At 36.2% G+C, this 13,264-nt stretch overlaps 1 protein-coding gene across 5 annotated transcripts in view; it reads left to right on the top strand.

Moving 5' to 3' along the window:
• Nucleotides 1-13,264, top strand: part of LOC150099507 (transcription factor 7-like 2) — a 427,945-nt gene that overhangs the window by 352,342 nt on the left and 62,339 nt on the right. The window lies entirely within an intron of this gene.

The following is a 13,264-nucleotide window of genomic DNA, read 5'->3' as shown; positions in this document are numbered from 1 at the left end:
AGAGGAATGATAACTCCCTTATCTCTGTGTGTTAAATGTTCTTCAATAATTAAGTAATCCTGTGAACTATCCCGACTACTTTAGCAATATGCCCTCTAAACTTTAACTCCTTATCTATCCCCCAGATCAATGGCTTCATCAGTTTCCTGGAGTACAGTTCCCTTAATGTGGTTCACAGCTTGAAATCTCTGTATCCCAAAATGCATAACTTTACACTTTTCCACATTAAATTGATATCCATTATGTTTTTCCCATACTGTCAGCCTATTCAAATCATCCTGCATTACCTTGATTAATTATTGCCCTCTTCAACTTTTTACCACTAGCTTAAACAAGGACCCCATTGTTTTCGCTAGGGAACCAGGGCGAACAGCGAAAAGTCAGCTACTGGAACAAATCTGAAAACACACCACAACTCAACATCATCAGAGTTAAAGATCGGTACTATCAACATAAGAAGCCTTAATGGCAAAGAAATAGAGCTAGCTGAGGAATTAGATAAGTACAAGATTGACATAATAGGGTGACTAAAACAAAAAGACAAAAACTGGTGAGATCTTTCTGAGCAATAAATACAAAATGTTATATTCAGGCAATAACAATCAAGGAAAAGAAGGAGTAGCCATAGTATTCAACACAAAATACGAGGCTAATCTTCTTGAATGGCAGGCAGTCTCAAGTAGACTGATGTGGGCAAATATGAGAATGGGGAACTGGACAATGAGACTTATTTGTGCCTATGATCCCACAGAAGGTTCTACTAAGCTAGAAGTGGAGGAATTTTTTGAGGCTTTAGAAAAAGCAACTGACACAATGAAAAAGGAAAAGTTGGTCCTTGTTAGGGATCTAAACAGCAGAGTAGGAAATGATTGTGAGACATACAAAAATATTTTGGCAAAATTTGGAGAAAAGAGCAAAGCTAATAATAATGGCAAATACCTGTTGGATTTCTGCTCAGGACATGGACTGGTTATTACTAACACCATGTTCCAACATAACAATGCGCACAAATTCACATGGAGAGAAGAAGCAAGGAATAAGAAAAGTCTCATTGACTATGTTATTGTTGATAGTGATGTTTTCTCCCTGGTGCAGGACACCAGAGTGTACAGAGGATTTGAAATTGGAAGTGATCACCATTTAGTCTTGAGCAGAATAAAATTGAACATACTGAAAAGAAGAACATGTAAGAGAGTTTTAAAGCAAATAAAAGTTGAGCAGCTCTCAGATGTGAACTGTAGACTAAAATACACAAACATTATTCAAGAAAAAATGAAAGAGTTTGAGAACAGGAACCAAACCTTGGAAATTCAGTGGCACTGAAAAAAACACTGATTGATTCAGCCTGAGGCATGTGGTGAGGTTGTCTGCAAGGATAGAAAAATCAGAACTCCATGGTGGACAACACAGGAAGTTAAGGAGGCAGGGAAGGAAAAAAAGAAAACATATCAAAAGTTCTGGCAAATAAGTCAGCTTTGACTCTAAGAGAATACATAGACAAATGTCATCATCATCATGTACCCTCAAGGGGTGTACAGGATATGATAGTACTACATGAAAAAAATTACATCATTACTAACTTCCTATCTACAATTTTCCTCCAAATCAGTCTGTTACTTATCAAGACTCCAACATTATCAGATCTTATATTTGTATCGTCTAAGGCACTTTGGACCGTATTAATCCACCTATATCTTGGTCTTCCTCTGGGTCGTTTTCCTGCCAATCTGGCAGAGAACACTTGTTTTGCTAATCTTTCCTCACCCATTCTGTTTAAGTGACCATACCACCTCAGATTAGCTCTGCTAACGCATTCCTGGATGCTGACAATGTCAAGTTCTTTCCTAATATCCTTGTTTTTAATATGATATTGCCATTGATGCCATCTGTTCACGCCCATAATCTTTCTCAGGACTCTCATATCTGTGGTCTCTAGTCTTTTAATCTTTCTCAGGACTCTCATATCTGTGGTCTCTAGTCTTTGGTCAAGTGTTTTACTTCTGACCCAGCTCCCAGATCCATAAGTTAAAACTGGTTTGAACACTGTCTTGTATACAGCTAATTTAGTGTTCCGACTAATTTCTCTCTTATTCCATATGAATTTATTCAATTGACTTCCCACCATACCAGCTTTGTTGATTCTTTTGTCTGTTTCTATATTTAATTTACCATCTTCAGTAAAAATCGTGCCTAAGTAGCTGAAATGTTTTACTTGTTCCACAGGTTCTCCAATCACAACACAGTTAATATTTTCAATGATTCTGCCTATTTTCATTGTTTTTGTCTTTTTATTGCTGACCTTCATACCATATCTATTACAACAGTTATTCAATTTAGTCAGAGAATCTTTCAGACTTGTAGAAGATTTATTTAGAAGTATAACATCATCTGCATAAAGCGAAGAGCTGACATTAACATCTCCAATTTTGATATCATGTTTAATACAACTTTCCTTCATAATGTGATCCATATAGATAATGAATAACAGAGGGGATAATGTACATCCTTGTCTCACACCAGATTTAACATTAAACCATCTTCCTGTACTTCCTTCAATTCTAACTGCTGACTTACAACTCAAATAGAGACTAAGTATTGCTTGATATAATGCCCCATTGACACCATATAACTGCAGTGTATTGAATAGCTTCTCTCTTGGCACCTTGTCATATGCCTTTTTCAAATCGACAAAACTTCAATACAGATCTTTGTTATATTCCCATGCTTTCTTGACTATTTGTCGTAAAGTGAAGATCTGATCCTGACAGCCTCTATTTAGCCTGAATCCAGCTTGTTCTTCACCAAGCTTCTCTTCCACAATTCTTATCAACCGTTTCTCAAGTATACTTGCATAGATCTTGCCAGGAACACTCAGTAGGGAAATATCTCTGTAATTCTCACATTCAGTTTTATTTCCCTTTTTATATATGGGTACTATGAGAGCTCTACTCCACTCATCGAGAATTCGTCCCTCTATCCAGGCTTCCTGAACTATGCAGTGCAGCCACTGTAAGAATTTTATACCACCATACTTCAGCATATCTGGTCAAATATCATCTACTACTCCTGCCTTTCCACATTTTAAGCCTTTGATGGCTTTTTCTACTTCAAGTATGGATATGGATTCCTGACTGCATGCTTTTCAGTGTTTTTTACCACTGTGCTATCATTACTGCTTGTTTCATTTAGCAGTTTTTCAAAGTAATTACTCCATACTTCGAGGATATCTTTTTCTCCCGTTTTCAGGTTACCTTTATCATCTCTAACTCCTTTTATAGCACTCTTTCCTCCATTCCTAAGCTTCTTCATCAACCTCCAGAATATTTTGCCACCTTCTTGATATTTATTTTCTTAATTCTTGCCAAAGTCCTCCCATGACTTTTGTTTAGCTAGTTTTACACAGTGTTTAGCATTCTTGCATTTGTCTTTGTATTCTCTAAGAGCACAAGCTGACTTATTTGCCAGGAGCTTTTGATATGCTTTTCTCTTTTCCTTCACTGCTTTGTAAGAAAGCTAAACACTTTGACTATCTAGAGAAAAGTCATGGGAGGACTTTGGTAAGAACATAGAAAATAAATATCAAGAAGGTGGCAAAATATTCTGGAGGTTGTTGAAGAAGCTTAGAAATGGAGGAAAGAGTGCTGTAAAAAGAATTAGAGATGATAAATTTCACAAGAAAAGTGCAGAAATAGATATCCTTGAAGTATGGAGTAATTACTTCGAAAAATTGCTAAATTAAACAAGCAGTGATGACAACACAGTGGTAAAAAAACACTCAACAAGCATGTAGTCAGGAATACATATTCATACTTGAAGTAGAAAAAGCCATCAAAGGCATGACATGTGGAAAGGCAGGAGGAGTAGATGATATTCGACCAGAAATGCTGAAGTATGGTGGTATAAAAGTCTTACAGTGGCTGTACTGCATAGTAGTTCAGAATGTCTGAACAGAGGGACGAATTCCTGATGATTGGACTAGAGCTCTCATAGTACCCATATATAAAAAGGGAAATAAAACTGAATGTGAGAATTACAGAGGTATTTCCCTACTGAGTGTTCCTGGTAAGATTTATGCAAGTATACTTGAGAAACAGTTGAGAAGAATTGTGGAATTAAAACTTGGTGAAAAACAAGCTGGATTCAGGTCAAATAGAGGCTGTCAAGATCAGATCTTTACTTTACGACAAATAGTTGAGAAATCATGGGAATTTAACAAAGATCTGTATTTAAGTTTTGTCGATTTGGAAAAGGCATATGACAAGGTGCCAAGAGAGAAGCTGTTGAGTATGCTCCAGTTATATGGTGTCAATGGGGCATTATATCAAGCAATACTCAGTCTTTATTTGAGTTGTAAGTCAGCAGTTAGAATTGAAGGAAGTACAGGAAGATGGTTTAATGATAAATCTTGTGTGAAACAATATGTGCATTATCCTCTCTGTTATTCATTATGATGAATAACAGGATAATGTTATTCATCTATATGGTTCACATTATGAAGGAAAGTGGTATTAAACATGATATCAAAATTGGAGATGGTAATGTCAGCTCTTTGTTTTATGCTGATGATTTTATACTTCTAAATAAATCCGCTACAAGTCTACAAGATTCTCTGACTAAATTGAAAAATTGTTGTAATAGATATGGTTTGAAGGTCAGCAATAAAAAGACAAAGACAATGAAAATAGGCAGAATCATTGAAAATGCCAACTGTGTTGTGAATGGAGAACCTGTGGAACAAGTAAAAGATTTCAGCTACTTAGGCACGATTTTTAGTGAAGATGGTAAATTAAATATAGAAATAGACAACAGTATCAATAAAGCTGGTATGGTAGGGGAAGTCAATTGAATAACTTCATATGGAATAAGAGAGAAATTAGTCAGAACACGAAATTAACTGCATACAAGACAGTGTTCAAACCAGTTTTAACTTATGGATCTGAGAGCTGGGTCAGAAGTAAAACACTTGACCAAAGACTGGAGACTGCAGATATGAGAGTCCTGAGAAAGGTTAAAGGCGTGAGCAGATGGCATCAATGGCAATATCATATTAAAAATGAGGATATTAGGAAAGAACTTGACATTGTCAGCATCCAGGAATGCGTTAGCAGAGCCAATCTCAGGTGGTATGGTCACTTAAACAGAATGGGCAAGGAAAGATTAGCAAAACAAGTGTTCTCTGCCAGGTTGACAGGAAAACGACCCAGAGGAAGTCCAAGATATAGGTGGATTGATACGGTACAATGTGCCTTAGACGATAGAAATATAAGATCTGATAATGATAATATTGTTGTCTTGACAAGTAACAGACTGATTTGGAGGAAAATTGTAGATAGGAAGTGAGTAATGATGTAATTTTTTTCATGTAGTACTATGATATCCTTTACACCCCTTGAGGGTACATGTCAGGAATTTGATGATGATGATGAACTTTTTATCTCTCTTCAAATTATTTCCTATATCATTTATGTACAAATTCAACAGCAGTGGTTCACGCAAAGTGCCCTGGGGTACACGACTACTTCCCTGCGCTCTGCTGGATTCTGCTTCTCCATATTTTCATAGACTTTGTCTTTTTATATATGATTTTCATACTAGATTTATTACTGAAGTTATTCAGTTTAATGAGGGAATACCAGACTTGCACTAGATTGGTTTATGAATATAACAACTGCATAAAACAAAGAATGAAGTTTGATATCTCCGATTCAGATATCAGGTTTAATGCCATTTTTTTTTTCATAATGTGATCCATATAAATGATGAATGATTGTAGAATGCATCCTTATCATATCCCTTATTTCATATCAGATTAACCTTCCTGAACCTCCTACATTTCTAACTATTGATTTACTACTCAAATATAGATGTTGTGTTGCATGATATACTGTTCAATTTACCATCATGTAATTTTAACATTTTGACCAGCTTTTTTCTTGGTACCTTGTCATATGCCTTTTCCAGATCTACAAAACTTAATTGTTATATTCCCATAATTTCTTGACTGTTCAGCATAAAGTGAAAATGAATCTTCACAATCAACCTATTATTCCTCCACTTTCCTCCAGAACAAGATCCAAGTGACCAACACCCTTTTACAGTCCATTATCTTGAAACTCAAAAAAACGAATTTCACTGCCTCCTCTTTCATTCCATATACTTCTGTTCTTTGTAACAGTCTCCCCACTCTACCTTTCCAAGAATACAGCCTTCAGCTATTCACACAAAATGCAAAGAGATTCCTCTTTTCTTCTTTTGCCTTTTGTCCAGACATGGCACTAATGTGCTATAGGTCTTCTTTATGGCCTTTTGGGTGTGTGTGTGTATATCAGATAATAATAAAAAAAAAAAAATAATAAAATTAAATAAAAGCTCTATTTGGCCTGAACCTAAATTTCTCGCCCACAATTTTTCTTAGCCTCTTCTCAAATATGCTTGCATAATCTTACCTAGAAAACTTCATCATCATCATCATCATTAAATTCCTGCCATGTACCCTCAATGGGTGTACAGGATATGATAGTACTACATGAAAAATTTATATCATTACTAACTTCCTATCTACAATTTTCCTCCAAATCAGTCTGTTACTTGTCAAGACTCCAACATTACCAGATCTTATATTTCTATCGTCTAAGGCACTTTGTACTGTATCAATCCACCTATATCTTGGTCTTCCTCTGGGTCGTTTTCCTGCTAACTTGGCAGAGAACACTTGTTTTGCTAATCTTTCCTCGCTCATTCTGTTTAAGTGACCATACCAACTGAGATTAGCACTGCTAACGCATTCCTGGATGCTGACAATGTTAAGTTCTTTCCTAATATTCTCGTTTTTAATATGATATTGCCATTGATGCCATCTGTTCATGCCTCTAATCTTTCTCAGGACTCTCATATCTGCAGTCTCTAATCTTTGGTCAAGTGTTTTACTTCTGACTCAGATCCATAAGTTAAAACTGGTTTGAACACTGTCTTGTATACAGCTAATTTAGTGTTCTGACTAATTTCTCTCTTATTCCATATGAATTTATTCAATTGACTTCCTACATACCAGCTTTGTTGATTCTGTTGTCTATTTCCATATTTAATTTACCATCTTCACTAAAAATCTTGCCTAAGTAGCTGAAATGTTTTACTTGTTCCACAGGTTCTCCATTCACAACACAGTTGACATTTTCAATGATTCTGCCTGTTTTCATTGTCTTTGTCTTTTTATTGCTGACCTTCATACCATATCTATTACAACAGTTATTCAATTTAGTCAGAGAATCTTGCAGATTTGTAGCGGATTTATTTAGAAGTATAACATCGTCCGCATAAAGCAAAGAGCTAACATTAACATCTCCAATTTTGATATCATGTTTAATACCACTTTCCTTCATAATGTGATCCATATAGATAATGAATAACAGAGGGGATAATGTACATCCTTGTCTCACACCAGATTTAACATTAAACCATCTTCTTGTACTTCCTTCAATTCTAACTGCTGACTTACAACTCAAATAAAGACTAAGTATTGCTTGATATAATGTCCCATTGATACCATATAACTGTAGCGTATTGAATAGCTTCTCTCTTGGCACCTTGTCATATGCCTTTTCCAAATCGACAAAACTTAAATACAGATCTTTGTTATATTCCCATGCTTTCTCCACTATTTGTCGTAAAGTGAAGATCTGATCCTGACAGCCTCATTTTGACCAGAATCCAGCTTGTTCTTCACCAAGCTTTTCTTCCAGAATTCTTCTCAATCGTTTCTCAAGTATACTTGCATATATCTTACCAGGAACACTCAATAGGGATATACCTCTGTAAGTCTCACATTCAGTTTTATTTCCCTTTTTATATATGGGTACTATGAGAGCTCTACTCCTATCATCTGGAATCTGTCCCTCTGTCCAGGCATTCTGAACTATGCAGTGCAGCCACTGTAAGACTTTTATACCACCATACTTCAGCATTTCTGGTCGAATATCATCTACTCCTGCTGCCTTTTCACATTTCAAGCAGAAAAGTTTTCATACCTAGAAAACTTAGTAGAGAAATTCCTCTCTAATTCTGACATTCAGTTTTATGGATGGAAACCACAAGAGCCTGCACTCCAATCATCTGAGTTTCTGATTAGGCCTTGCAGACACTTTATATCCATGTTTGGCATTTCTGGTCAGATATCATCTGCTCCAGCCATCCATCCACATTTCAGGCATTTGATAGCTTTTACTATCTCAAGTATTGATATATCTTCCTGATTGCATTCCTCTTGCATATTTTGTACCATTGTTGTAACTTCATTTAACAGACTTTAAAGTAATTACTCCAGATATCCAAATTATTTTTTTTGCTTTCAGACAAATTGGTTGAATAAACAGTTTTTTCTCAGTCTTTTCTCTTTGTGGTTCATAGCAGATATAATATCATCTTAGTTCAGTTTTCATGTCACCTTTATAATTTCTGAATCCTGAGCCTTTGTAGCTCAGTCAGTAAGACGAAGCCCTTGGTGGGAAAGACCTGGGTTCGATTCCTGTACATGATGTGAGGAAGCTTTATTTTGTCTCTTTCGATTAAAAGTGAGTTAACCGGTCTCATATCTCCGTATGAGACCGGCTAACACACACACAGATCTACACTCATAAAATACATACTTAATTCCTCATTAGGAGGGCTCAACCTAAGGGACTGTGGAGGAATGGGGGGGGGAACCCCATAAAAAAATTTCCAATTCCTTTTACTGTACTTTTTCCTCCATTTTTAAGCTTTTCAATATAGCCTCCAGAACATTTTGCCACCTTTCTGATAATAATAATAATTATCAGAATGGTGGCATCAGAAATAATTATTTCTTAATAATAATAATTATTATTAAGAGAGACCTACAGGGCATCCATGGACTCATTGAAGGCCACATACAATATGCATCAGCTGTCATACTTATTCTTGAATTCATTCACACTGCTTGCATACACAACATCCAATGGCAATTCATTCCAATCATGCACCACTCTATAAGAGAAAAATCTACGTCTCACCTCTTTCTTAGCAGCATTCATTCTCAGTTTTCAAGGATGCCCTCTTGTCCTTTCCCCACCCTCAATAAAATAAAAAATTCAATAAACTGAAATCCTGTATGACCCTTTCAGAAGTTTGTAAGTCTTAATCATATCACCCCCTCTTTTCTAGTGTCTACAGTCTGCAAATTCTCACTCTGCCTTCATAATCAGTATTCCACAATCCTGATATCCTTTTTAACATTCTCCTTTGTACTCTCTTCACTGTATCAGAATCACAACAGAAACCAGGAGACCAGACCTGCACACAATAGTCCAAGTGAGGTCTTATCAAGGCGTTGTAAAGAGGCAAAATGATTCCTTATCTTTACATGTCAAAGTTCATTTCATAATTACAATTATTTTCTGAGTTGTATTTACAGTTTTTGCCACATGGCCCCTGAACTTCAACTTGCTGTCTACTAACACCCCAAGATCCCTAACCTGACCAGTTTCTTCTAGCATAATTGCACCAATATAATACGACATTGGATATCTAATCACACCAAAGTGCATGACTTTACATTTACTGACATTGAACTGATATCCCCCTGCCCACATTCTAGCCTATTCAAATCATTCTGCAAGTACTGCATATCAGCCACATTCCTGATTACCCTACCTATCTTCATCATCAACAAATACAGTAGCGTATAAATTAATCCGAACACTCATATATTAAAGACAAATTTTAATTTCGCAAGAAAATAAGTACAAAAATTAAACTCAAACTTTACATAATAATTTATATGTTGCTCCTCTGTTCCTAATAAGTTCATTAATTTTGCTTAGATGGACTCTACCACATTTTTCTTATTTTTGCATTCCAAAATGATAAGGTATCTTTTGTATCACAATTTAATTTTTCAAGTCTCTTTTTCACTATGGCTCATGAATTTTCTATTGGATTAATGTCAAGAGAGTTATCTAGCTACTGAAGCAATTGGATGTGGTGATTTTTGAGGAACTCTTACTTTTTTGAAGTGCGGTATGGAGAAAGATCCTGTTGGAAGATGAGTTCTTTGTCTTTCTAGATCTGTCGGACCACTCTTTTCTACAATATTTTATGTATTGGTCACTTCTCATCATACTACCAACAGACACAAGTGATCCTGGACTGTCATGTGTAAAACAATCCCAGAACATCTTTTTAGTTACGTGTTTAAGAGCTTGTTGAAGGTGGATGGGAGAAGTCTTCTCAGCCGCTGATTTGCAAACATAGAGTACTTGCTTTCCTTGGACAGATAAATGGATCTCATCTGAGAATGACCTTCTTCCACTTCTCAACAGTCCAATCGTTGCATACTTTTGTCCATTGGAACCTCTTTTTCTGTATAGCCTTCATCAACAGTTGTTTCTTTTTGGTCTGTGGGCAGTCCTTTCTGCTTCCAACAATCTTCGACGGACTGTCATGTTAGAAACATTAATCCCACTATTTGCCAGGTCTCTATTTAAGTCTACAGCAGATTATCTTGAATTCATTTTGCTTTTCCTAACTAGCAAAAGATATTGAGTAAGTGTAGTTTTTCTTTTTTGCCTACATTTTCCTTTTCTGTCAGGAGAAAAGTACCCGTCTACCTAAACCTCTTTAAAATCACTATTAAAAAGGCACAACACTATTAATAAACATTGTAGAGACACTACAATGTGGCAGACAGTTAAAGCATGTGGCACTTGACCAAATTAGTGAACTAAAGCTGAATATAGTAAACCAAAACCAAAATTAATGTGAAGTGAAACAAAAACCAAACCAAAACTAAAAACTTGATGAAAATTCAGCTTGTTCTGATTAATTTCTTTGCTACTGTAGCTGTATGTTGCCTGTCAAAAATCCTTCTCAGTGTCATTGAGAAGGATTTACAGATTGCACAGATTGAATAACAGTGGACCAAGGACTGATCCTTATAGTACACCACTGGTTACCTTAAATCTTGCAGACTCACATACCCCGTATACCATTTTTTGATATCTGTCAATGAGCTAGCCTGTTATCCATGCTAATATATTATAATCCAAACCTATATTCTCCAATTTATGCAACAGTCTTCCATGCTGTATTATGTCAAAAGTCTTAGCAATCCCTAGCAAAATCCAAAAATATCACGGTGTGTCCATTCTCCTTGTCTAGCTGAGTGGTAACATTATTACAGAACGTGTGCAAGTTGCTAAAACATGATCTTCCTTTAGTAAACCCATGCTGTTCATTGCGAGCCCTAACCAACTTTTCCAATATCTTCAACACTCCTGCGATACTGATTGGTCAATAGTTGGATACATCAGTCTTTGCACCACCCTTGTGTGATGGGATTACCATACATTCTTTCCACTCCTGCAGAATCTTCTCTGTTCTGAGACTAAAGGTATATAGCCTGATTAAAGAAATAGCCAGTTCAGCTGAACACTCTTTTAGTACCTGTGCTGATATCCCCCCATCCATCCCTGTTGCCAAATTCTTATTTGGGTTGTGCAACAGTTCTAATACCTCCTCCTCATTCACCTGAGTTTCTTCATCCTGTAAAGAGGTTGCAGTGAACTCAATGCTGCATACACTAGATTGATAGCTTTTAGAAAAATGAGCACTCATTAGTTGAACAACCTCTTCTGTATATGTCATCCTCAAGCCATCTGCACTCAGACGAGTTATTCATTCATATTCATTCTTTTTTTTTACTTGCAGCATATCGATAGAATTTTTGTGAATTGTCCTTAGCTTGCAGAGCCAGTTTCTTTTCATACTCAAACTTAGCTTTCTGTACAACAGTTGTGACTATTCTAGCCTGCTGCTTATAATTTTCATAACGGTCATCATCCTTATGCACACAGTATTCCTTCCACATCATCCGTTTCTTACGAATCTCTTGCTTAATAAGATTACACATCCCTTTGACTCCAACCATATTTATTCTTTGAACTCTCAGGACACATTCTGATATTGCATTATTTTAATATTTTTTACATACTTCCCATGCACTGTCGATATTCTTTCCATCCAGCAACCAGCACCGTTGCGCTGAACTCAGTATGCTCCTCAGTTGACCATAATTTCCTGCTTTGTAGTTCAGCATGTAACCTTTCCTGAATGGAACATACATAAACTTAGCTACTTCCCAAGTGAGTACCACATGATCACTGTACCAACCGTAGGCAGAATAGCTACATCTTTAACTGAAACACCCTCTAACGCTATAATCAAATCTAACACTCTTTGACCTCAATTTCTTCTGTCATATGCTTCTTGAGGAAGTTGTCTTGCAAGAGCTCAATAAATTCAGTTTCATTCTTCTCATGAGATTTTACTGCTACCCAGTTACTGTTTTGATAATTCAAGTCCCCCATTATGATTACTCCCCACCATCTTTATTTAGTGATGCATTTTTTCATCACTAGCAACCGATCCACCAGGTCTGTTTGATCTTGTTAGATTCCACCTCAGACCAGACAGCTTCGAACTCATTGCCAGATGTAAAACTGTTACCAGTATCACAATCATAGGTCTCAACACTAACTGGATTCAAGTCATCTAATGCCATTAGCAACATTCCCCCTTCTCTCCTTCCTAAAAATACTGTATCCTTTACACTCGATACCAGTTAGTATTGTCTGATTCTGATAGCCAGGTCTCACTAATGCCTGCAATCTGAGTTCTCAACATATTGACCAAGGCAACAAACTCTATCCCTTTGTTTCTGATACTCCTAGCATTTGTGTACAGACATAAGCTATCTACATGTTCTTTTGTATACTCTTGTCTGTGGTCTGCATGATACAGTTGAACAACTTGCAGATCTCTGTTCTTCTCTAGTCCCTTATATATGCAGACATCTTTGTACATGTTTGATGGATCTGAACTGGACAAACAAGTCAAAATCATTCTCTCCTCATAACATTTCCATGATAATGTCCATTTCCATCATTAACACAGTTGCATAACATAATATTACATAATTATCTTCTATATTCTTACCAAAGTCTTCCCATGACTTTTATTTAGCTACTTTTATGCATTGCTTAGTTCTCTCACATTTTACTGTTTATTCTCCTAGGGCATATATAGAAATCTGATTTACTTGCCAGGAACTTTTGATATGCATTCTTTTTTTCCAGGACTTCTTTAATTTATTGAATTCCACCTTGGAGTTCTCATTTTTCTGTGTTTGCTGAATTTCACCTCATGCATCTCCAGCTGAGTCACTTATGTTTTCTTCAGTTTTTCACTGGTC

This window comes from Typopeltis vanoorti, chromosome 14 (assembly GCF_054136105.1).
Source record: "Typopeltis vanoorti isolate ZY-2024b chromosome 14, IOZ_Tvanoo_1.0, whole genome shotgun sequence".
Classification (NCBI taxonomy): Eukaryota; Metazoa; Arthropoda; class Arachnida; order Uropygi; family Thelyphonidae; genus Typopeltis; species Typopeltis vanoorti.
Note: the sequence above shows the minus strand (reverse complement) of the source record. Positions and strands in the feature narration are given on the sequence as shown.